The sequence below is a fragment of the Lissotriton helveticus genome, chromosome 11, assembly GCF_964261635.1.
Source record: "Lissotriton helveticus chromosome 11, aLisHel1.1, whole genome shotgun sequence".
In the NCBI taxonomy this organism is placed as follows: domain Eukaryota; kingdom Metazoa; phylum Chordata; class Amphibia; order Caudata; family Salamandridae; genus Lissotriton; species Lissotriton helveticus.
This window is the reverse complement of record NC_136072.1, coordinates 289,572,751-289,597,415: the sequence shown is the minus strand read 5'-3', so window position 1 is coordinate 289,597,415 and position 24,665 is coordinate 289,572,751.

The following is a 24,665-nucleotide window of genomic DNA, read 5'->3' as shown; positions in this document are numbered from 1 at the left end:
TATCCAGCACCCCAAAGCACTATGCGTTGTAATGGACTGCGTTGTAATACTTGCGTTGTAAAGGCATGCGATGTAAAAGCATGCGTTGCAATGTCAAACATCCCTATATCGCGCTCCATCAGTTCCCCCCTCTGATGACAAGTGTCATCACAACAAATCACAATCCCTGGAGAAAGAACCGACCTAAACAGAACTTGTAGCCACTCATCCCTGTCGGAACCTCTCTAGGTTTTTAATATTTTCATAATGACTGTCCTGCAGTCTCTCAATTCTTCGCTCTTGCTCTCTAAAGGATCTCTCAACTTGATTTGCCTTATGCCACTTGATAATCCTCACTAATCCCCACAACATAATCACACAAACCACCACTATAACGATAGGCTTCAAGATGAAACCAAGAATTCCCTTTCAAGGGATAAAAACCAACTTCCTACCTTACCAAATCCTTTTCCCACCTTATCCCAAACTCCTTCCGTGGCTAGGTCATGCACTTCATGATGTATCGCAGTGATGTTACTTATATACTTCTTCAGATCTTTACTATTATCTGGTATATGAGTACAGCACTGTTGAAATTTCAGCATTTTACAGACTCCGCCCTCTTTTGCCAGTAAAACATTGTCCGGGGTAGGCACCCCGGGATACTGCAGGAGCCGGCCCTGGGAGGTGGTGGTCCCCAGCGCCATCAAGGGCTCCAGGAGGGGGGCCGCGGGACCCCCTCCCAACATTAAAAAGCCCCGGGGGTACAGGTCCCCGGGGCTGGAAGGTCATTTTACATATTACTGCCCCAGGTAGGTGGCGGTCCCCGGGGCGTGTGGGAGGGGGGAGGGAGGGGATAAAACCATACTTTAAAAAAAATATTTTACAAAAAGCCCCAAGAGGGTGGCATTCCCCGGGGCTGCGGGGGGGCCGTGAGCCCCCTGCATACTTCAAAATAAAGCCCCGGGGAGTGGCATTCCCCGGGGCTCGGGGGGCCTTACAAGACCCCCATTATGGAAAAAAATTATCCCCGGGATTTGGCCCCCCAGGGGCTAATTAAGAATGAAACGGACTTCTAGTTTTTTTCCTTATCCACCGCGTACGCGTAGCATACGCGTAGCATACGCGTACCTCGCGATTTTATATTTAAAAAAATAAATACAATTTTGGGCCTAAAGATCCATGACGGACCCCCTGAGCAGGCCTAGAGGGTCAGGATGTTTCTACCCTGCCCCCTTTTCTTATTTTTCAACTTTGTTTTACTGTTTTCTTGTGACTCGGTTCTACCGAGGCACAAGATGGCTGCCAACACTTCCTGGTTTGGAGTGTTGACTGGAAAAAAATTGTCCCCGGCATTTATCCCCCCCCCGGAGGCTAATTAAGAATAAAACGGACTTTTAGATTTTTTTTCCCTTTCAACCACATATACGTACCATACGCGTACCCTGCGATTTTTTATTAAAAAAAAAATAATAATTTTGGGCCTAAAGATCCATGTGCGACCCCCTGAGCAGGCCTAGAGGGTCAGGGTGTTTCTACCCTGCCCCCTTTTCTTATTTTTCAACTTTATTTTACTGTTTTCTTGTGACTCAGTTCTACAGAGGCACAAGATGGCTAGAAACACTTTCTGGTTTGGAGTGTTGACAGACAGTTGAAATCCAATCAACATGCAGCTAATGCTCGTAATTGTACGGATTTCGGTACGCGTACAGTACTTTTTTTACACCATTTAACAAAAAGCACAATCTGCGAACCGAAATCTACCTTTTTACCAAATTTGGTGTAATTCCGTTCAGCCGTTCGGGCTGTAGCCCTGGCTAAAGGTCCTATGGAAAATTGCATGGGGAAAACACGTTTTGGGACTCCCCTTTTTTCTCTGCTCCCACTTGACGAATCAACCCCAAACTTTCAAGGAAGGAGCGGAGCGGAGCAGGCCATTTTCTTGAAGAGTTTTGCGAAGATTCGTCCACCAGCGCCAAAGTTATTCCATATAGAATGTTGTGGATTTCCTATGGAAACTAGGTCCCAAATATAACTACCTACTGGCGACCGCCAGGAGGAAATATATATGTATGTATGTATATATGTATATATGTATATATATATATATATAAAAACCAAGTCTTCAACACTGCAACAAGCTCCTGTAAATAGAAGACACGGACCCCAGGCTGCAGTAAGGTAGATTTTATTCTCCTCTCAGGCGACGCGTTTCGAGCAAAACGTGCTCTTGATCACACACCATACACCTGGTCAGCACACATTTAAATACATTTTTTTCTTTGCAGTGCTCCACCTCCAAAGTGAGTCACATGGTGCATGAACATAAATAAAATACTTCACCGCACCCACCATCCTTGAACTTAAAGACAGGGGAAAGGAAAAGAAAAAATATATATAGCTGCATGAATGCAATAAATAACAATGTTCTCATAAATCACTCCTTGTCCAATCCATCATACAAGGGTTATAATCTCACCTCCTATAGACCAAAATCCCAAAAACTACCCTAATTCTCAACCATTATCCACGTACTTAGAAAAAAAAAAATATATATATATATATATATATTACCTACTGGCGGTCGCCAGTAGGTATATATAGTTAGGATTTTTTCTCTATGGGTTTTTTGAAAATTCTATGTCTAATAACTTTGGCGTTTGTGGACGGAATTGGCTGAAATTTTCAGGAAAATGGCACATTTTGTTTCTGAGCAGCCCTTGAAAATTTGGGGGGGGTTCGTCAAGGGGGGGCCGAGAAAAAAGGGGGGTCCCAAAACGTGTTTTTAACATTGAGTTTTCCATAGGGCGGTTGGCCTCACTTTTAGCCCGAACGGCTGAATGGATTTGCACGAAACTTGGCAAAATTGTAGGGACTGGTAGCCCGATGTGCCTTTTGTAGGTCTCAATATATGTGCTCCAGTGGATTTTGAGAAATTAACGTTTAAAAAAAGATATATATCTGTAACAGCGGACCGGGCAGCGTCCTAGGACGCGTACTTTTCGCGCAACGGAGCTTTGTGAAGCGAAGCTGATTGGTTCTCCGGCGTCTGTCAACATTCCAAACAGTCCGTAGCGGCCGCCATCTTGTCTCTCGGTAGGATCGAGAGACAAGAGGAGGCCAAAGCGAAGGGGCAAATGACCATAAGGGGGAATAGTAGATCCTCGCTGACCCCCTAGGTTTGATGTGGAGGTTTTAAAAGGGCCCCGCGGGGCAAAAAAAAATAATAATAATAATAATCGAACACCTGAATGGATTTGCACGAAACTTGGCAAAATATTAGGGACTGGTAGCCCGATGTGCCTTTGCTAGGTCTCAATATATGTGCTCCAGTGGATTTTGAGAAATTAACGTTCAAAAAAAGATATATATCTGTAACAGCGCTCCGCTTCGCGTACTTTTCGCGTTACGGAGCTTTGCGAAGCTGATTGGTTCTCCGGCGTCTGTCAACATTCCAAACAGTCCGTAGCGGCCGCCATCTTGTCTCTCGGTAGGATTGAGAGACAAGAGGAGGCCAAAGCGAAGGGGGAAATGACCATAAGGGGGCATAGTAGATCCTTCCTGACCTCTTAGGTTTGATGTACCATTTTGCCAAGTTTGGTGTAATTCCGTTCAGCCATTCAGGCTGTAGACGTATGTAAATGTCCTATGGAAAATTGCATGGGGAAAACACATTTGAAAGTGTTGAAATTTAGAACCAATTAAAATGTTACTTTGGTTTTGTATTTGTGTGTGATGAAAGTTAATTGGTTATGTATATATGTCAAATGAGAGGAAACCACAGCCATTTTGTGATACTACTGTCTGAGGTACATTTGTGAGGAATTTTTGGTGGTGAATTTCTGGTGTTTGATTTACACAGTACTAACACTTCTGCTACTTTTAAAAAGGTGAGTTGTTAATTTGTAAGGGGAACTATGTTGTACACTTGAAGATAATTTGAAAAATGTTTTCTGTTATTTATTTGCAGTCCTTCTGTTATACTAAATACTTGATGAAGTTAGTTTTATATTATGTATTACTAAAAACGATAAATGAAAGTGATTATTTTTTTCTGCAATTTACAGCAAGCAATTTCAAAATAAAATGGCTCACAATGAAGAGACCGTGGCAATTTCTTTTGAATTGTCCACTACATTGATTGAAATTGAGAGCACCAATAATGAAATATTGTCACAAGGAGGACATGACTTGTATGATTCCATTAGATTGATTGAAATGGACAGCACCAAGAATGAAATATTGTCACAAGGAGATGACTTGAATGATTCCACTACATTGATTGAAATTGAGAGCACCAATAATGAAATATTGTCACAAGGAGGAGATGGCTTGTATGATTCCATTAGATTGATTGAAATGGACAGGACCAATAATGAAATATTGTCACAAGGAGGAGATGACTTGAATGATTCCACTACATTGATTGAAATTGAGAGCACCAATAATGAAATATTGTCACGAGGAGATGACTTGAATGATTCCACTACATTGATTGAAATGGACAGCACCAATAATGAAATATTGTCAGAAGGAGGAGATGACTTGAATGATTTTTTTGATCAATCTCTTGATGGCGAATTTATCGAGTGTTTGGAGACCATAGAGTTACAAGAATCATCATTGCAGACTTTTAATGAGGAGATTCCAGATGAGATGATTGAAGAGGAAATTACTGATGAGGACATGTTACTAGTTGTTTCAAATTTAGAAAATTTTGAAGAATAAATTTATATTTAGAAATCAAAAATTGTTTGAGACATTATTTATTTTTATTTTTAATTTATGAGGTTGTAGCGAAGTGATTGTAGTATAAAATGAGACTTATAGTATAGAGTGCAACATTTTTATGTTACATGGTAAGTTTACTCATATTTACTTCCCTTCTGCCACTATATTATCTCCAATGTGTATTTGACATGTCTTCTTCATCTCCGGCCTCCTTTCTCTCACTGTGTGTCTCCGATGCATCTTATCGCTGGTATTTTGTGTAATTACAGAAGAGAGTAAAATAAAATAGTTCGGAACGTGAAAAGGGGGCAAAGTAGAGTACTCCTCACCCCCTAGGCCTTTTTAGGCGGTCCCAAAAGGATCAGTTTCTGCTTTCCTGAGAGATTATGGTATGAGTTCCATATACCACAATAACTTGCATTACAACATGCAAGATATCTATCTCCTATTACCAACTTTTGGAGATATTCGCGCTAAGCGCGAATATCTCCAAAAAGTAACACCTGCCCTGAGCAGTTCTTAGCCATGTTATCCAATGGGAGGTGGATAACATGGCTAAGAGTATTAGCTCGGTAATGCATGAATATCGCTGAGTTTTTAGCGATATTCATGCATTGCGGCCGTTTATTATCGCATTTGCGATAAACCTTGATAATAGTAAGGTTTATCTTCGATAATTTCTGACGATGCTTAGTGGTAAAAAATTGGTTGGTAAGCATCGTTAGCGATAAATATCGCTTAACTTTGGTAATATGCCCCAACGTCTGTTAACGTTCGATTCGAAGGAAATGAGGAAGTGTTGAAAAACATTGTCTGCGCCATCTTGCCTTTTTTGAAATGCCACACTTTTGTCGTGCACGGCAGCCATTTTAGATGTCTTGACCAGACCCACTCTCTGCACGCTGTCGATTCGTAGCATGGCTCCTCACCCTCGCAAGCATCTTCCCCAGGCACTGGTCACCCCCGCTCTCTGTCTTATGCATGGGCAATAAACCTCCCCCCATCTGCGCTGCTCTTCCCTGAGAATCACACTGTGCCCGCCCGACACCTCCCTTTCGCCCTATTCACTACCGCACCCTGTGACACTCCTCTTCCTCTGTGTCCGATTGTCCAGGCTATCAGCTAGCCCTGCAGATGTAGTTTATGGCCCCAGCTGTAAAGAATCACCCCTCTTCAAAGGAGTTATAGTAGATCAAGGCCCACACCCGATGAGATCCGTCACACCACACGTGTTCCTACTATCTGAAAACTATCCTGTATTGTGATTGGGGAGGGGACCGAGCCTGAAGCGGAAGATTCCAGGAATGACTCTTTGTACATCAAAGTTTTTACAATTATGTGTCACATAAAAAATATATAGCACTCCAACAAAGTAGTAGGAATATAAAACTTTAATAACATATAAATATATACAACAAAACAAAAACAGTAAAAACATTTAAACAACGAAGAGACCGTGGCAATTTATTTTGAATTATCCAATAGATTTATTGAAATTGACAGCACCAATAATGAAATATTCTTGTCAGTAGCGGTCTGTTGTGCGAATAGTTCCAAGGCAGCAGAACGCGCTGAAATCTGGATGTCACGAAGGTGATGTCTAGCAAGTTGCCGCCCAGCAAATAACGGCGTGGGGCGCCGCGGGGGTGAGTGAGTCCAGTAGGCACCACAGCTATTCTTACCGGCATTGCAGAATTACTGCTGGGGACAATGCCTGTGCTGGAGCAGGGTCACAGCAGAAACAAAAAGGATTCTGTTGAAGATGTTGTTGGTTTTCAATTTGAAAACAGTTCTGGTGTCAACTGCTATGCTAATGTAGTGGTTAATGTTTTGTTTTCTCTAGAAAATGTAAAAGAGGGGGAGGCAGTCCAAAGTTCCGTTAAAAGGGCAAAGGAAAGGATCGGTGGTTTGAACTATCAGTCAAAAAGGGGAGGGGGTGCAACAATTTTTCCTACCGGGTCACACTGTGCTTTCACCGGAAGTGAGGTCTGCAGGATTCTAGTAATTCAAAGTGAGGCTGGCGCCGACGTCCCGCGGATACAGTTTCGTCACTCCACGGGTGATCATGGCAGTCATTCCCCATCGGGGGTGGGAGACTCCCGCGGCTCCTCTAGAATCTTCAAGGTCGTGGAGGACTACGGTGGTGGAGTCAACCAGTGACCGGGCCATTTCTTTATGCTGGGCCCGCTCTTGCCAGGTCGACCGCCATTTTGAGAGTTCGGTAGCTACTGGCGATCGCGGGGTCAAATGAACGGACGGGCTCCACCCTGCCGGGCGAGACGTTGCAGCATGGCCACAGTGGAAGAACTCTTTTCCGGGCGCCTGGACCGCTGAGGGTGCAGCTGGGAAGCCTACACTGGGGAGGCGGGAGAGGCCTGTTCGCACCGTCTCTCCCTCCCAGTGCACCCCACGGCGTCTCGCTTGAGATTTGTTATGGCCGGACCAGGCGATGAGGACGAGGGGGGGGTCGGAGGCATGTGCAAGACATCCCCCCCCAGTGTTGTCGCAGCCATTATAAAAGAAAGAAGTGTCCCGTCCGTCTTCGGGCCGGGCTTCCGGTGGATGTCGGCCGGACGCCCCTGGCTCTGGCCCCATGAACGGGTTTCTTGGTTTATCGGCTGCAGCCGGATTCCGTCGGCCTCGGCCCCCCGACCGTTGGTGGCCGGACCGGAAGAGCATGTGGCGGGACTACCTGCAACTCTCAAGGGCCACCGCGGCCGGACTGGGAGAGAGAGGGGAGGGTCGAGGAGACATTCCCCCCCCCCTGCAACTGTTCAGCGTTGTAAAGGCAATCCCCTGGCCGGGTCCCGTTGGTCTCGGCCTCTCCTCCGGCTACACCCTACGTTAGGATCTCCTGGCCGAGGCGTGGCAGCAGGACCTGCCTTATATGGGCTGCTCCCGGCTGGGCGTAGCCGGAACCCTGCCCCACCTTGGAAGTTTCCAGAGTGGGGGCGGATGTTCTACTGACTTGCATTTTCCCTAGTCTATCGATTTTTTTGGCGTGGCAGGCGGTGGGACAGCGAGGGGTGATTTGGTTTCTCTTACTGTTTTTCTGGTCTCTCACCACTGGCATATTTTAACGTTTTCTTGTTTCTAGGACATTAATAGGTTTTATCATTACGTTATGTTATCGTTTCTTTGTTCGTTGTTTAATAAAAGTTCATGTTCATCAGTGGCCTACTGATTTTCGTTTTCCTATTCTTTTCTTTCCAGGTTGTTTCATGCTAAAGTTTCTGTTAACAGGATACAGTGATCACTTCGTTATTATTGCATATGTCCTTTTCACTAGGGGTGCTCTCTGGTCGGGCCAGATGACGTATGTCTAGTAAATGGTCCGGGTGAAACAGGTGCATCAATCAGTGGGGATAGGCATGATAGATTACAACGGGGGAGAAAGGTCCGCATTACGTACCCTTTCACTACTTGCAAAGATTTTCCTACGTTTATTTGCAAACAGGGAATACCTCCAAAAAGAACTAATTCCCAAACAGTCAATGTTCGGACAATCAATCAATCAATGAGGAATGAAATAGGTACGACGTGTTAAAGGCTTGCGTTACCTACCCTTCACTATCTGCAAAGGGAGAGAGAATATTCCTATTCTTCCTCGTTTGCAGGTAGAGAAGATCCTTAAGAGAATTAACATCGAACAATTCAATGCTCGATTGAAACAATCAACAAGGGGTACTGTGAACACAAATGAACGCCGCTTATGTACATACGCATTGCTATTTTCAACAGGTTGTTCCTAATGTTTCTATTTTAGCGAGGTCAAAAAGAGATCCCATTAGTGGCCTACTGATTTTGCTCGATTCCTTTTGTTTTTTTACACGATTTTTCGCTATCTGCAAAGACTAAACAGAGTATTGCGACTCTGTGCTTGTTTGTAAATAGAGAATGAACCAAAGAGAACAATCAATCAAATGGAGAGAGAAGCAGGCACGACGGATTACAACGGGGGCAAAGTCCTGCGTTAACTACCCTTCACTATCTGCAAAGAGAGAGTACTCCTAATAGAAATGAGGGGTGGGGGGCAGCATTCAAAGCAGATCAGTGTGCATAAACACGAAAATGTTTTTACTTACCACGTACTTTACATTCGACAGCTTATGATATTTGCTATTAAAAAACCATTGAAATTCACTGAAAAAACCATAGGTTATAGACCATATATAGTTAGGAATTAGCATTTACAAAACCTTGAAAATTCACTGAAAAAACCATAGGTTATAGACCATATATAGTTAGGAATTAGCATTTAAAAAACCTTATTTTACTCACACAAAACCATTGAAATTCCATATATAGTTAGTTGCACTAACTATATATCGCGCACCCGCAATCCACTGCTGATCATGTCACATATTACATCATTCATGACATGGTCAGTGACATCACTGATGACATCTCAAATGACATCACTGATGACATCACTGATGACATCTCATTTGACATCATTCTTGTGCTAATACGATAAACCTCTTCAGACTCTAATATAACCTTAGATACACTCAGTGTATACAGACACTCACACACTGCCACTCATCCATGGAGTTACTCACACACCCAGTCAGTCATGCAAAGAAACAATCTCACCTCCATTTCTTCAACTATACAGTTATACACACCTTACTTATTGAAACATATACTAACACATATTTACTCTCTTATACAATCCCTGATACAAGTTCACAATGATCGATACAACCACTCACTCATTCAGTGGCTCTCATGCACAGTTATTTATATATGCCAACTCTCACATGTACTGTGTTTTACATATGTACTTACTATGACATGTAGCATTGAGATATCCATTCACTCATCAATACACTCATGCACACAGTCAACTGCCCATGTAGCTGTTTCCACATGCACTCTTGAACTCATACACCTAGTGAATAAACTGCTCACACATCTATGCACAGAGTCACACACCTTCCAGCCACCCCCACACAAACTCAATCTCCCATAGAAATACTTGGGCAACCAATTAATAACACATATAGCCTCTCGTATAGCTAATGATCAACACATGCAGCAGTTTACATCACAACAGACATAATGATGCACAAATTAAGACAGTTTAGTCACTAACCCATGCATTCAGTGAGACACATTTAATCACTCACTCATACAGTCAGTCACGCACCTACTAAATCCTTCATCCAGACACTTATACATCCACTCATTCTTCAATATGTAAGACATATTTTAACTTTACAGAAACATACAGTCACTGGATGTTGTCATCAGTGATGTCATCAGTGATGTCATTTGAGATGTCATCAGTGATGTCATCAGTGATGTCATTTGAGATGTCATCAGTGATGTCATCAGTGATGTCACTGACCATGTCATGAATGATGTAATATGTGACATGATCAGCAGTGGATTGCGGGTGCGCGATATATAGTTAGTGCAACTAACTATATATGGAATTTCAATGGTTTTGTGTGAGTAAAATAAGGTTTTTTAAATGCTAATTCCTAACTATATATGGTCTATAACCTATGTTTTTTTCAGTGAATTTTCAAGGTTTTGTAAATGCTAATTCCTAACTATATATGGTCTATAACCTATGGTTTTTTCAGTGAATATATATATATGTGCAATTCTTATATACAAATACTTACATATATTATATTCCTATACAACTATATACATTATCTACAAATATATACAACTAGATATTTTTGCATAGAAAAAATACTAAACTGGTGTTTATGGCCGGTCTAAATGGTAGGTATTCGAGAACACCATATTTCATATATTCACATTTCCCCTATAGTCCATACTTTAACCCTAAGTGGCAATACATATATAAGTGATTGAAGACAATTAAAAAAACAACAAAGTACAAAAAAAACTTTGTGTTTAGTAAATATCATTAAACGTGCTCTTCTCTTGATTTATACATATTCGTTGGATGAGAGTTTTAACAGAATTCTCAGCTTGTTATCAGTTCATTGTCGTGGACGATGTAATTCGCATGATTGTTTCCACATAGGTACAACTTAATGCTGCTACTGTTCGCATATTACGTACTGTATTTCGTAATCCTTGAAGGCCCTTGAAAAATAAAGAAAATAAGAATCCTTAACAGGATCTAATTCATGTTGGCTCTTGCTTATATACTACGTAACACAACGTACATCATGTGCATAATTATAGAAGATGATGCAAATCTTCAGTCGTATTAAGCCCATTCGGATATTTGCTATCCAGCTCCACAATGTACTCTGTCTCTTTTCTTCTTAGGAATCCCTCTCTGTCACCTCCCCGACTGAGAGGGGCCACCACATCTATAACAAAGTAAGTCAATTGTGACAAATCATTGTTATGTGTTGATTTGAAGTGGCGTGCCACTGGGTACGCACTGTCGTTGTTCACTATTGCACGCAAGTGTTGCAGGATCCTGACATGCACCTGTAGCTTCGTGCTGCCCACATATCGCAGTCCACAGGTGCATGTCAGGACATATATTGCAAACTCACTATGACAGTTAAAGTTACCCCGAATAGCCTTCCTTGTAGGACAGAATGGTGTGCTGTAATGAGTGGTGTTCACACCAAACTTGCACGCCCTGCATGTGGAGCATTTAAAAAAACCTTTGTATTTGAGCCAGGTGCTGCCACCACCTGATTCTGGGCTGGTTTTCACTAGGCTATTATGCATACTATGTGATTTTTTATAGGTTATCGTTGGTGAATCTTGTAATACCTCACTATAAAAACCATCTGTCATCAAAATAGGCCAATGTTTCCTAACAATGGACCTAATTTGTTTTTCCTGCTTGCTATAGGTTAGAATCAAGCGCGGAGTACTGTTCTCTGAGGTAGGTTTTGGTGTCTCCGATCTGAGTAATGATTCTCTAGATTTATCACGACTTCTTCTCAGGGCACTATTCAAAACCTTATCACTGTACCCTCTGATTCTTAGCCTATCAATGGTATTTCTGGCTTCTTGTTCGAATATCTCAGGGGTACTGCTTATTCGTTTGACCCGCACCAATTCTCCATATGGGACATTATTAATCACATGTTATGGATGGTTACTGCTGGCATGTAATATGCTGTTTCCAGCTGTCGGTTTACGGAAAAGAGAGGTAGTCACAGAATTATTTTCAATCATTAGATGAACATCCAAAAAATCTGCTTGTACCTTACTGATATTGGAGGTGAAGAAAAGATTCTCTTGATTATTATTGAGTGCATTAACAAAAACCTGCGCACTCACCTCATCCCCCTCCCATACACAGAAAACATCATCTATAAACCGTTTCCAATATCGCACATGCTGGAATCATGGTGTGGCAGTGAGGCCGCGCTCCTCCCACCAGCCCACGTGTAAACACGCGTAGCTGGGGGAGAAGCACGATCCCATCGCCACACCCCGTACCTGTCTCCATATGCCCTTAGCAAACATGAAATAATTGTTATGCAAGCACCAGTGTATTAGTTCACATAACATTTTGTTGTGTGCGTAGTATTCACATGATCGTAGACCAAGATAATGTTTGATTGCCTCCAAACCTTTAGAATGATCTATAGACGTATACAATGACTCTATATCCAGAGTTACTAGACACCAGTTTTCTTGCCACACAATAGAGGACAATTTCATCAAAAAGTCCCCTGTGTCCTTAATGTAACTTGGTAAGTTTTTCACAATGTCTTGTAAGAAAAAATCAATGTAACTGGAAATGTTCTCTCCTACACTATTAATAGCCGCAATAATCGGACGGCCAGGTGTTGGAACTTTCTGTTTGTGTATTTTAGGAATCAGATATAGTATGGGTATCACTGGGTGCTCAACATTCAAAAAGTCATACTCAGTTTGTGAGATCAAATTATTCCTTTTAAATGACATTAGCATCTTTTTCACCTCATCCTTTGCTCGCTTATATGCCATTCCATTCGATCTATCATAACAAGAGGTGTCATTTAATTGTCTCATGGCTTCTACAATATATTCTTCCTTATTCCATAACACAATATTTCCACCTTTGTCTGATTTGTTGATCACCACTTCATGATTCTGACTCAATTTTTTCATTAGCATGTTACATTGATTTACTTTAGCATTGTTCATGTGTGTTTGAGCCTGCACTTTGCGGTTTAGTTTCTTAAGATCTTCAATGACACAATCATGGTAAATGTCTACCGCATCTTTTGGCATTACAGGCAAAAACGTGCTTACCGGTTTAAATGGGCTGATACCAGATCCTTTTTGGCAGATGTCCACATTGTAAAGTTCACGTTGTGTAGATGGAACCACATCATCCTTAATGGTAGAATTCCCGGAGTCCCCAGAATCCTCCAGGTTGCACAGTGTCAGAAGCAATCTAGCATCTCGTGCTGCTGGCGCTGAAATACTGCCTGCAGTCTTCGTCGGTTGTTTGGTGGTTTTGTCTTTATCTTTTACTGCTGGTTTCGATGAAAAGAATTTCTTCAGCTTTAATTTGCGAATGAACTTAAATACATCCGCTATTTTTCAACTTTGTTTTACTGTTTTCTTGTGACTCGGTTCTACCGAGGCACAAGATGGCTGCCAACACTTCCTGGTTTGGAGTGTTGACTGGAAAAAAATTGTCCCCGGCATTTATCCCCCCCCCGGAGGCTAATTAAGAATAAAACGGACTTTTAGATTTTTTTTCCCTTTTAACCACATATACGTACCATACGCGTACCCTGCGATTTTTTATTAAAAAAATAATAATAATTTTGGGCCTAAAGATCCATGTGGGACCCCCTGAGCAGGCCTAGAGGGTCAGGATGTTTCTACCCTGCCCCCTTTTCTTATTTTTCAACTTTATTTTACTGTTTTCTTGTGACTCAGTTCTACAGAGGCACAAGATGGCTAGAAACACTTTCTGGTTTGGAGTGTTGACAGACAGTTGAAATCCAATCAACATGCAGCTAATGCTCGTAATTGTACCGATTTCGGTACGCGTACAGTACTTTTTTTACACCATTTAACAAAAAGCACAATCTGCGAACCGAAATCTACCTTTTTACCAAATTTGGTGTAATTCCGTTCAGCCGTTCGGGCTGTAGCCCTGGCTAAAGGTCCTATGGAAAATTGCATGGGGAAAACACGTTTTGGACTCCCCTTTTTTCTCTGCCCCCACTTGACGAATCAACCCCAAACTTTCAAGGAAGGAGCGGAGCGGAGCAGGCCATTTTCTTGAAGAGTTTTGCGAAGATTCGTCCACCAGCGCCAAAGTTATTCCATATAGAATGTTGTGGATTTCCTATGGAAACTAGGTCCCAAATATAACTACCTACTGGCGACCGCCAGGAGGAAATATATATGTATGTATGTATATATGTATATATGTATATATATATATATATATATATATATATATATATATATATATATATATATATATATATATATATATGTTCCACTGGATCACTGCTTTGGCAGTTCCCTTCCTCCAGCGTTGGCGCTGCCCGTGGTAACAGCAACCACCAAGTTTTAGTTAGTTTCTAAATCCACAACCCGTTTTGGCTTTGAATAAAGAGGCGGCACACCAGGAAACGGCACAACAGTTTATTGTGCACTCAAAATCCAAGGATGACGCGTTTCGGCGTTTTCCTTTGTCAAGTATATATATATTCATCCAAACTTTGAATGCCCAATCACAAACTCACAAACTCCTTGAGTAAGGTGCAAATGTTTTTTATTTTTGTTCCTTTCGGTGTTGCCCATAGGATATGCGGAGTCAATTACATGTTTCGATCGCTCACACGCAGTCTTGATCACATGACGTGCTGCATGTCTATATATATATATATATATACATATATAGTCACTGAAAAAACATAGGGTTTACAGACATTATAGTTAGGAATTAGCATTTAAAAAACCTTAGAAATTCACAGAAAAAAACATAGGTTTTAGGGACGTTATAGTTAGTTGGACATTCCAGTCATATAATACGCTGTTATAGTTAGTTGAGCTAGCTATAACTTTGTGCCCCCGCAATGCACTTCTGATGACGTAACATATTGCAGCATTCATGACATGGTCAGTGACATCACTGATGACATCTCAAATGACATCACTGATGACATTATCCAGTGACTGTGTGTTTCTGTCAAGGTTAAATATGTTTTATATACATATTGGCCAAGGTGTATAGAAGAATGACTGGTTGGAGGATTTAGTAGGTGCATGACTGACTGTATAAGTGAGTGAATAAATGTATCTTAGTGAATGCATGGGTTAGTGACTAAACTGTGTGAATGTCTGTTTCAGTCTGTCTATTGCTGTGTAAGCTACTGCATTGGTTGGTGAGTAGCTACATGAGTGTCTATATGGGGTATTGATTGGTTGCCTGAGTATTTGTATGGGTGCCTCAGTGTGTGTGTGGGTGGGTGGGAGGTGTGTGACTCTGTGCATAGATGTGTGAGTTCTTTATTCACGGGGTGTATGGGTTCAAAAGTGCATGTGAAAAAAACTGTATGGGTTGGTGAGTGTTGTATGGGTGTGCTGGTGAGTGAATGGATATCTCCGTGCAACATGTCCAAGTAACTAAATACGTAAAACACAGTGCATGTGAGAGTTAGAGTATATAAATGACTATACGTGAGAGTCAGTGATTCTGAGAGTGGCTGTATGGATGAGTGTGTACTTGTATCAGTGATTGTATAAGAGTGTAAGTATATGTTAGTATCTGTATGAATAAGTGAGGTTGTGTGTGTATTACAGTATAGGTGAGTAAATAGAAGTGTTTTTGATTCTTTTCATTATTGACTAGATGTGTAAGCAACTGGATGAGTGGCGGTGTGTGAGTGTTTGTATAGGTGTATGAGTGTCTATAATTGCGTTGTATTGATAAGTCACTGCATGTATGAGTGACTGTATGGGTGAATGAGTGGATGTGTGTGTAGACCTAGGAACCAGTGAGTGCGTACATAGTAACTGGTATTAGTGTCTCTATTATTTTGAAAATGGTAGTCTATATTTTAGAGTGGTTGTATCAAAGGTTTCATTAAGGTGTGAGGAGGTGCATCATATTTTCACGTGGATGATGTCATCAGTGTTGTCATTTGAGATGTCATCAGTGATGTCATCAGTGATATCACTGACCATGTCATAAATGATGTAATATGTGACGTCATCAGTAGTGCATTACGGGGGCGCGACGTGTAGTTAGCTTAACTAACTATTACAGCGGAATTGGTATCGTTTTGTATGACTGAAATGTCCAACTAACTATAATGTGCCTAAAACCTATGGTTTGTTCTGTGAATTTCTAAGGTTTTTTAAATGCTAATTCCTAACTATAACGTATGTAAAACCTATGGTTTTTTCAATGAATTTCAAAGATTTTTTAAATGCTAATTTCTAACTATAACGTAGCTGAAACGTGTGGTTTTTTCAGTGAATTTCAAAGGGTTTTTAAAATGCTAATTTCCAATTATAATGTTCAATAAACATATCTTTTTTTTCTGTGTTTTTTAATTGTCATCCCATTCTCAACCTGGTGAAAACTGCAAATCTCACCACTCTTCCATAGAAACCTTATGCCAATAAAATTGCCACAAACTAGAGCCACAACTAACACTAATATTATGCAAAGTAGGCAATCCCGTGCAAAAAAAAAGAAAACACCACTTCCCCATATTTTCAACAACCAGCCAAATCTGCAATGTGATCCAAAAAGCAGACGATAAGCAGACTTACCAGTAACAAATTAACATCAACCTTTAACTGGTGTGAAGAGGTCAACTATCTACTGCGTGGTGAATTAGACCCACCTCACAGCCACATCTAAAGCCCAACACGTGATAGAGCTACTGATCATGTACCTTCGACACCCAACAAGGCCACAACACCCAGCACCACCACCACCAGAACCTCCCCCCGGACCACCCCCTTACTACCACCAAGGCAGCACAAAACAAGACAACAGACATTCCCAAAATACCATGGCCCCTCAGCCGCACAATAGCTGAATGCTGGGAGATGTGGCAACCAACTATATATGAAGAAGGCAAGTCACCCATCAATAATAATGCACACAATGCCAAGTGTAACACTGATGTGCTGCACAGACCTCACTATGCAAACCACAAACCTCTCCATGTGGAGATATACTATTGAGACTTGTACTGCAGTGCACAGTGGAGACGCAACCATGTTTCCTCAAACAGTGGGGAAGATCTTGGTTATGTAGCTGTGTTGTGCTCCCCCTAGAAGTGGAAGCGGAGTGGGCTGTTCCAACGTACGCCACTCCAGGGTAGGAGTATGAATAAATAGGCCAGTCCCTGGGCGTGGTTCACTTCTGGGAAGACCAACGAGTCTGCAGAGCGGAGGCACTCACCCTGGCAAGTGGCTGCCGCCATGACCGCGGGCCACCTCCACACAAGCCCCCTGCGAACTCAGCGGCACAGCACCGCAGACTTATGCCTGTACCGACTGCTGCCTTCGATCTACACTGCGGACAGCAGGGTTCATAATTTGAATTCAGCCTTGATTTATTAATTACACAGAGAACTGTATTCTATGTTCTCGGATTTTCTCAAGAAGAAGTGACAAAAAGCATTCCTCAATGTCTATGCTCACTACTGCCTTCGATCTACACTGCAGACAGCAGGGCTCATAATTCAGATACAGTGACGATAGCATATGACGCAGTCCAGTTCTCAAGACATGTTGCTCCCAGTGTGGCCCGCCGGCACCACACATCATCGCAGGATGCGCACACGCTGTGTGCTTCAGGCGCTACTAACTCACTGCACCATAAGTCATCTCCACGTGCCCTTATCAGGGCAAGACATTTTACCCAGTGCGGCCTGCTGGGACCACGTATCATCGCAGGGTGCACACAAGCTGAGTGCTCCAGGTGCCACTAACTGTGCAGCTCAACTCAACGCCACATGGCTGTGCGCCCATCCTGACCGCTGCCTGCGCCCTATACTGGGGTTACAAGGTTCACAATTCAAGATTAGTAGCGAAGTAAATTGTGTAAGAGACTATAATAGGTTAAGTAGACCAAATGCTCCCAATCTGTGCAGCTCAAGTCATCGTCACCTGCCTGTGAGAATTTGCTGACCGCTGCCTCCGGTCTACACTGTGGAAGACTGGCAACACATGGTGCCAACTAACCCTGTTGAATGAAAGCTGATCCCACATGTGTAACTGGTTCCTGAGTCCTGAATCGCAGTGACCCCAACTTCGTGCACCGCCCACAACACCAGACTCCCTTCAATCTGTGAAGGATATTTGCATATGGAAGGCCAGAGACACGTGGTGCCACGGAACCTGTACTACGCAGGCCAGTGGGTCCACCAACGTATGTACATGGCTATGGGCCCTTGCTCCAAGCTACCTCTGACCTACACTGTGGAAGACAGGCGACACGTGGTGCCACTAACTTTATTCAACACAAGCCTATCCCACATGTGTAAGTGTGTCCTGAGTCCTGAATCGCATTGACCCCAAGTCCGTGGCAGCGACCACAGCACCACACTACCTTCGATCAGTGAGGCATATTTTGATATGCAAGGCCGGCGACACGTAGTCCCACTAACCCTCGTTAACACAAGTGTGTCCTGAGTCCTGAATTACAGTGACCCCAACTTTGTGGCAGCGACCACAGCACCTCACTCCCTTTGATTAGTGAGGAATACTTACTGATTGAAGTCTGCCAACAAGTTGTACCACTGAACCAGCACTAAGCAGGCCGGTGGGGCGGTCAACGTATGCACATGCCTGTGTGCCCTACCTCATCGCTACCTCTGGCCTACACTACGATCAGCAGGCCTCAAAATTCAGATACAGTCCCGATTCCACATGACGCAGTCCAGTAGGCAAGACACATTGCTCCCAGTGCGACCCGTCCACATCAACCATCATCACAGGCTCATATAGTCTCAATGCTTCTGGTACCACTAACCCTTTTTAACACAATCCAATCCAACATGTTTAACTGTGTCCTGAATCCTGAACAACAGTGACCCCAACTTCGTGGCAGCGACCACAGCACCAGGTTCCCTTCAGTCTTATTTGTTGTTCTTTTCTTTAAATATTTTTTTATATGTAAATCTATACATGACTAAGATTTTTCTTTCTCCAACCACACAGGAACACTTCCAGACCCAAGAAGGTTGTTGGAGGTATGTTAGTAATGTGGAAAGAGGGTACGTTACTTGCTGATGTGGGGAGCGGGATCGTCAAAGGGGTATCACTCACAGAAATAACTCCAATATGTTTTCACAAATGGCTCGGACAGATGCCAACTGTTGAACAGAATCACAAAATGGTTTTTCAATACTTATATAGTTATGAACAGTTCAGGCCCAGGCTCGCAGAGGGCCAGCTGCCGCCCGTCCGCTGGACTCCCAGACGCAGTACTACGAGCCGTCCGCGTCATTGTGTCTATCCCTGCCCTGTTCCATCGTAGTTCACGCCACGCCACACCCCTCCGATTACGTTCCAATGTTGGCCCTCATAGCTACCTGTCGTAGGCGTACTCGCTGTTGGTGTACAGGTCAGTGATCTAGTTCTCAACATCTCACTGCCACTCCCTGAGGGCAGGTTGTCACACACACCACACCCATCCGGCATATTCGGCACAGGCCATGTGACCATGCAAATATAATAGATCAACAACATCTAATCCTTTATTGCTGGTGCTGACTAGCTGGCGAACACTCCACGGGTCTCAATCATAAAGGGTTCATGAAAAGTTGTGCAGAAGGTTATTCGCACCCTCGGCTGTATGGCCGTCAGCGGCCTACCATCCCCTTGGCGGGGACTTCATATACATAGGGTTAGTGCCATCCCAAACTTATGTGCCCATCAGGAGCCTACCATCACGTGGCACAAACTTGAGTTCCACAGGCTTAGCGGCACCACACAGCGAGGTGGTCTCCACCATTGACAGCTCAGGACTCAGCAACATGTGTGAGATCTGCCGGGCAGCGGAACAGCTAATGTGGTCTCCGCCATTCAGGACTCAGGGACATCTAGAAGATCTACACAGAATCTGATGTGGTCTCCGCCTTTCAGGACTCAGGACTCAGCAACACATCTGAGATTGGCGGGGTTTTTACGGGCAGGTGTAGTCTGCCCACTGCTGCACACACCGCCAGCACCAGGTAATTATTTGCTCATGGATGCGCAGAGGAGACAGTCTCTCTCTCTCTCTCTCTCTGTCTTTCCTTCTCTCTCTTTTTCTCTCTGGCTGTTTTTTCCTTCTCTGTTTCTCTCTTTCAGTACTTTGATATGTGCATTACACACGTCCTTATTTTGTGCTTTATTTTTCAGGCTCTGCCGTCGACATCCATGGTCCCCACAGCACTCTTCCACCTTGTTCTTTTCTATTATGTTTGTTAAATTTTGTTTATTAGTTTATTTTGTATATATATATTAATAAAAAAATAAAATTTAAAAATAATTTATGGTTTATATATGTTTATAAAAAAAATACCATTTGACAACAAAAAATTAACCTTTTCGGTTGTTTTCTTAACTGCTGTGTGAATCTTTCTTGTTCTTATTACTGTTTTTTGCTATTATCCACCATGGTGTTAAATTTTGGAGCACTTATCGCAGGAATACTGGTGATCTCTGCAGTTTGCACCAACTTCTGAATACTGTGTTAGATTCATCTCAACTTCAGTTGCACTAAAGTGCTGATAATTAAATGCAGAAAAGCCGTCCCGTGCAAAAAGACACGAGGTGCACCTTTGAGATTTATTCAAAATACTAAAATCCTGTATTAAATTGCACATAGGTAGTGCCTCCACTTACAGTGGACACACACAATCAATGAAGAAATCTCATTGTAATTATATTAATTAGGAATAGTGCTTCAGGTGCTGCATCTTGACGGGATACACTGCCCAGTTCGTATATTGTTCTGCACGTGAACAAATTACATCACAACTTTCACAACTGCAATAAAAAATTAATTCCGGCGATAACCCACTTTACCACCAGGAATTTTAAACCTGCTTTCTGCTGGTGTTAAGCAGGACGACTACCTGCAGCATGAAAGGAAACACAGCCAAGAGACACACCACAACACCCACACATGCCATAGAGTCAATGATCACGATGCAGGGATACCCATCAGGGCTACAAGACTCATTGCAACAACCCCAGGAATGCCAACGCCCCCCAAACCCGCCCTCCAAACCCACAATGACCACATGGACAAACTGAGCAAGTGTGTCCATGTGGTCATTGTGTTAGCACGACACATCACAACAACATCACAGGGTGCTGTCTTCAGCGGAGGTTACCATGTTACCTCAGCGTTGGCAGTGACCCTGGACATGTAGCTACGCACGCATCCTCCTGCAAGCACAACACACGTGTGCTGGTCCGGCGTACACAGGTCACCGCAGGGGTGTGCCTATCCATCAAGAGAAACGGGGTGTCTCGGACATGTCTGTGTGCAGGAAGTGCGGTAAGTGTGTCTCTGTATGCTGGTGTGGCCTGTCAGAAGGGCCGCAGCAGTCGATGTTGTAAAGTGGGATACGCCACCACCAAACGGCACTCTCATGGTGTAGTTCGAATGCCACAGGACATGCCGGAATAAACATTACAATGCTCTGCCGTACGAGGGCACGGGATGCAATAGCACACAGCACAAAAGTGTGGCTGCTCGCGGGAGGGAGGAGCAGCTGTTTGGCAACGTAACACAGTGAACCCGCCCATGTGCCACGGGCTGGGCATCTCATCCAAGGTGACCACGGTCGCAGACATCCCACAACGCCCACGACTGGCCTTTCCACACATCCTGTATGAATGCAGCATGGTTTTCACTTCTACGCTCATTCAGTGGTGTGATGTTGCCAGGTTGTGTGACTTATGCTCCTTCTTGTTGTGTTTCAGTTTGGCCATTCTTTGTCTATACTTGTGCTGTATTTCATTGTACATGTGTGCCATTGTGCCCATATCCCCCGTCCCCTCACTCTCTACTTCTTCCTCTTCCTGGTGCTGTTGTTTCTAAAATTTTGCTCCTCCACACATAAAAACAAATAACTAACAAATTAGAATACTTCCTTGATTCTTTTACGTTTCAAAATTTGTCTCTATTAGTTTCTTTTTAATTTTCCATATAAACAGTTTTTTCATATTCAACGGCACATCGAAGTCAGCAGTGCAACGTATTTCTATCAACACACTTTTCAGAACATTTTACAACATGTTCAGGTTAAAAGAGCATCGATTTTTTTAAACCTAACGATATTTTTTTGCAACATTTTCTCAAACATTTAACGGCACGTGCAGGTTAAAAGTTCACGATTATTTAACAGAGCCTTCCAAATGCAAGTAGCAGGTGTGGTTGAGTTGAGCAAATTGTATCCTATAATATGTACTCCACGTTTAAACTGCTTTTTCTTACCCAATCACAAACATGCTTTTCCACGAAACAAATGTGCACCCTACTTTTAAAAAGCAATGCTTTTCATCTCCCAATCAGGTATTGTTTTGTATGTAAAATAAAACTAGTTCCCCATCTTTAAACATATCTCTTATTCTACGAAGTAACTGCATAAGCTACAGACATCTTTCCATAACTTTCAGCCAAACCTACACAAATGCTAGTGTGGATTGTGGGCATAGCTATGTGTTCTGGTGCAAGAGGTATGCAGAACAGAGACTTAGACCTAGGTTTATAAAATGTGAACATTAAATGGTTTCCACAGAGAGGATTGAAGTGGCAACAATTGTTGCCTTTGGTTAAAACCTGTTTGCATCTCCAACACCCTGACCTCATGATTGTGCACATTGACTGGGGTTGGTTTGGAAATGCTTGTGAAAGACACCTTTGGACAATATATGTTACCTTTGCCTCAAACTGTCTGTGTATATTCCAATATATGCCAAAGACAGAAGTGGAAATGATCAAAACTATTTTTGAAAAATTTAGGAAGAAAGTCAACAAAGCTGTGTCTGCATACCTCAGAGACCACAAAATGGGGTCCATCTACAACAACATACGTTTTGATGTGGCTGATATCTACAGAAGTGATGGAGTACACTTCACAGATCAGGGAAATTGAGTTTTCCTGAATAACTTGATGTTGTGCATCCGTACTTATATGTAGCTCCAACGGGGAACATCCTTTTCGACGCGGATTTTACACCGCAGTACTTTTAGAACGCGTCCTTTACAACCCAAGTCGTAACCACGACTTGCGCTGGAGGGCGCTAGAGGATAAAGAATAATACATTTACTATTCCAACACCTTCCCTAGTATCCACGGGAACTGGTGTTTGAATAGTAAATTATATTATTTACTATCCGCGCCCCCAACGCAAGTCGTGGTTACGACTTGCGTTGTAAAAGACGCGTTGTAAAAGCACGCGTTGTGACGGTACGCGTCATACCGTCGTACATCCAGCTCCAACTAATGAACACAAGGGCTCCTTTTAGAGCCACCCTATAACTTGCAACTTAGGCCCCGCTGTTTTAAGGCCAGGTAACGGCAACTCCCAGACCCTCGCTAAAATGTATTCTCAACACAGCTGTGGAGAAGCGACCACACCATCTCACTTTGCAGCACGGAGATCTCGCTTTCATCACCGACTCTACTCACCCATAAGGGATTAGTAGTTTGCACTTTACAAATATCGTATTGGTTTACCTTCGCACTCCCTATTCAACACCACCTAAGCACCATATACAAGTTGGACAGGTGCGGCACAGCGCCCAGAGCACATGACTTCACAGCATAGTACACACAGTTTGGGCTCACAGTTTCATCCCAGAGTCCATCAGCACCTCAATTTAACAGCATGACACTCAAGGCAATACCTCACTTAATTTCCGTACCCAGCAGTTTCAGACCGGTAGGGGTCAGTAGTTCAGCAACTTTACCCCGACTCCTTTAGCAGCTCAGCTTATGCCCCCAGTGCCATCACACCCATAGGAGTGAGTAGTTTGCACTTCACAAATACCGAATTAATTTTATACGCGCGACTGTACCTTCGCACTCCCTGTATAACACCCCCTAAGCACCATACACAAGTTACAGTGTTCGAAACAAAAGTTCCTCCGGGTAGCTATACCTACTGTAGTGTAGTTCCTATATTCCCAATAGGCTCTGCGCATTGGAATAACATACCCTATAGATATGACATAGGACTGAGGTCAGTATGTCTCTATCGAGTATACTAAACTTAATTGTGAGTGCCAGCTAGCTCAGAGGTCACTAGAAACGTTCTCGAATACACAAGAAGGGATTAGTTTCTGACAACCGCATAGACATGACAATTTTGTTTCCCAAGAAAAAATGTATCTTCAGAGTCGTGGAAACAATAGATAACTATTTTACTCAGTCAATCGTGCACGCTTCGTTTCTATAGAGTTGCAGGGAAAAATAGAGAGAAGGGCGTTTCAATAAAAGGGGTTTATTGAACAGTCTTCTTTCTCATGCAAGAGAGGTGAACTGCTACAATCGTTAAACAGAATGCAAAGTATAATGCGTACAGTATAAACAGTAATAAAAAATAATACTGTTATAGCATTGTCTGGTGCTATGATATATACAAATACATACATAAATAACACAGGCTAAAATACTCAACTGGTGCTTTTAAAATAATCCTACCCCAATGTACCTGACCTAGGTCTAGGACGAGGGAAGAAGTAAGTGTGGTCTTTAGCATAGGTTTAACTTTGCCAAGAGTTGCCAAAGGTATCTCTAGGTTCTAATCGGCTCCATACCTTAGAATGAGAGAGGTTGGTATCTCTTTCACTGACTCGATTTCCCAACACCCAGCAAGGGGAGTCCGAAACACTGGAGCTGGATTTCTCGGCAGAGGGGGACAGCTTCTGATCAGTGCGTCAGCTGGAGAGTTGGCGTCCTTCGGTACTTGCTGTAGTGAGCTGCGTCATGCAAGTAGGTACTCGAACTGCACACAACCATACTGTGCTTTGCCATAGCAAGTGAAGGTATATTTATACCTTGAAGGTG